Source organism: Hemiscyllium ocellatum, assembly GCF_020745735.1.
Source record: "Hemiscyllium ocellatum isolate sHemOce1 chromosome 27 unlocalized genomic scaffold, sHemOce1.pat.X.cur. SUPER_27_unloc_1, whole genome shotgun sequence".
Classification (NCBI taxonomy): Eukaryota; Metazoa; Chordata; class Chondrichthyes; order Orectolobiformes; family Hemiscylliidae; genus Hemiscyllium; species Hemiscyllium ocellatum.
Window position 1 is genome coordinate 168,055 of NW_026867476.1, and position 3,075 is coordinate 171,129.

Consider the following 3,075-nt stretch of genomic DNA (forward strand, 5'->3'; position numbering starts at 1 on the left):
AACAGGAAACAAAATGGCCCAAAGGAACCCCTACACTAAACAATATGCTCACACAACGCATGCAAGTCAGACCGGACCATCCGAACAAGGCTTCAACACCTCAGCAGGTGGCAGATCATGGTACTAAGAGTGGCGAAGCTGCAGTGGAAAGGGGGCCTAACGAGAGTACACTGGAACAACAGGGAATTGTTGCGCAGCAAGACACACTAACAAAGACTTAATAAGAGGTCGAGCACAGCAAAACACAAAGTCAACAACATGCACCACAAAACCTGCAACAATCCCAGTCTTAACAAAACAAGCCCCACTCCCATCCGCCCAAAATTCCATCCAACCAGTCGAAGGACCGATGGCCATACCTAGCAGTCTTCTTAAGCGCCTTCCATAAATTCCATAGCTTACCCATCACTTGTTAAAAGATCTGTCCAGGCTAGTGTAATGGGAATCAAGGTACAGCAATGTTCCCTAGTCAGTGCACAGAACCCATCTTTCTCAGCCAACCACCAGTTCAAGTCCTGCCTCATCCGTCACGCAATTCGACTGGTCACATTCAATTGATCACACAATGCAGAGAGGGCATCATCAGGATAACTAATATATCTCTTCTGACTGTAATAGATAGAATTAACCTACTCAATATTCTTGCTAATACCAATGGCAGGGATAAGCAACTCCCAGGCCATGGCAATCTCATTTCTGGCCTTGAACATTGGGGATATCCCTTCGCTAACATACCCACAACATGCATTGCCGGATCAGGGAAGTACTCCCGTTTAGAGTGGTGCAGAGTAGACTGGAATGGGACACTGGCACTATCAAGTGAGTCTGTCAGTCCGCCAAATCGTTCGACCCCAAGTCAGCAGGAACAGAAACGTTCAGGACGGAGATGGGGTATTAATTGACCTTTCCCAACCCGTCCTCAGTCACACAATTAGGAGAAATTACACCTTCCAGAAACCGACAACCCCCAGAGGCAACAGTATCTCCGAACGCTGCAGTCGCCGAGTGTTGTGGGACAAATAAAGGTGTATCACTCAGCACGCCCTTTCAACCATCGCAGTCCATTCTCACCCCTCACATACCTCAACCCCTGAGTCCATCTGTGCAGTTGGGAGCATCCTGTTCCAGTGTGAAGATGATATCAGGCAGATCTGCCCTCAAATGAACGGCAGTAGGTGACGCCCTGATTGCCATAAAAGAACCCTCTCTTCACGGCTCATTACACTTTCTCAGGAAAATCCGTACATACATCAGATATCGTGGGGCAAACGGCCCCTGCCTGTTACCAAACATTGGATCCAACAGTATTTCCTGCGTGTGGATAAGCCCATGTATCATAGTTCGCCGTTGCACGCACTACTTTTGATTATGTTCCAATTCTTCCATGCTGGGCACGTCAAACAAACCCCTCCACTCGAGCACTGGCATCAGTCCACCAGTAAGCATATCATGCAGCACTAAGTTAGTCATGCGGTTAGTCCGCATATGCTAATGCATTTGTGCCAACGGCAGGGAATCGACCCAGTTAAGATTGCTGGCCACACAAGTTTTATTCAACTTATCCTTCAAATTAACAGTAACCCGTTCCACCATAACCTGCGACTGGGAATGATACACACAGCCAAACCTCTATTTAATATGTAAAACCTGTCGCACCAACTCAGCCACTTTCTAGATAAAGGCAGACCCATCATCCGGACTGATCTCAGACAGTCTTCCAAACCTCAGAATAACTTATGTTGTTAAAAAGTTGTCATTGTGCCTTCCACAGAATCCTTCGACGGGATCGCTTCTACCCAGCTACTAAACCTGTTAATGACCACCAACATACATCTCTTCTTTCTCACCGTCTTTATCGTGTCCACATAGTCAATCACCAAATGCTTAAATGGCTCTTCAGGTGCAGGTGTCTATCCTGTAAGGGTCGCTTTTCCCTTTTTGACATTATTTTGAGCAAAGACATCACATTGCAATAATACGTAATCCATTGAAGCCTACAAGGTGGCCAAATGCCATCGCTCTTTATCTTGCTCAGCAATCTGCCTCTGGCACAATGATCAAACCCATGTGCCTTTGTGATAAGAATGGTCAACAAAGGGCTGGGCGCCACCCACAAACTTTCCTCTGTGCACCACAGGCTTTCATTGTTACGCCTGCCTCCTCCTTTGCCCCCACACCAGCGCTCAGCTATGGTCGGCTTACGTTGCATTACAATGATGTCGGCTATCGTTGGCTCTGGATCAAAACACAACTGGTTTGCAATGACATCTGAAGCACACACAAAAACCAGTCTAGCCGCTTCATCTGCTGCCTGATCTTCCTTGACCACCCTATCACTACCTATCTTGTGTGCCTGTTACTTTATAAAAGCTGACGCTGAAGGCATCGTCAATAAGTTCATCAACACGACAATCCACGCACAATGTTGCATGGAATCCTCATTGATCTTTTGGAAACCAGTTTGTTTCCCTGTCGCTATAGCTACACTCTGTAAATGCTGCGGCGTGACCACCTCGCAGTGCCACCGCTCCCCTACGACTTTACTTTGAATCTCGTTAAAAATCACTGTACAATGCACATCAGACTAGGGTGGCAACGCCAAAGGCAGTAAACCTAAAGCCTCTTTCCTCCATTATTTCCAAGTTTCCCAAATATAACCATCTCTGTCGTCGATACAACAGCCTTTCTGGTTTCCTGCAACATCAACTGAGAATTCGCTATACCTACAGCAAATCCCTTTTGCGTACACTTCAATTTTAGTTCTCACTTCAAAAAGGCGTCCCAACCCAGCAAATCAATTGGTGTCACCTCAGGGACTAATACAGACATGACGACTGATTTGTAAACTTACTGGAGCTGTAAACCTTGTCAACTGCAGTTTTTGCAATGACCCTATAGTCCCACCAAACTTTCCTGATATGGAAAGGCGGGGGGCAGATTGCGGTTGAACACAAGTATAAATTGCTCCAGTACCAATCATCATAGGAATAAACTGTCCTTTCAACCTAACCTGCACGATAAAGTTCTAGTTCAGCCTCCCGTATAATAATAGAGTATTGCCCCTTATCACTTGGG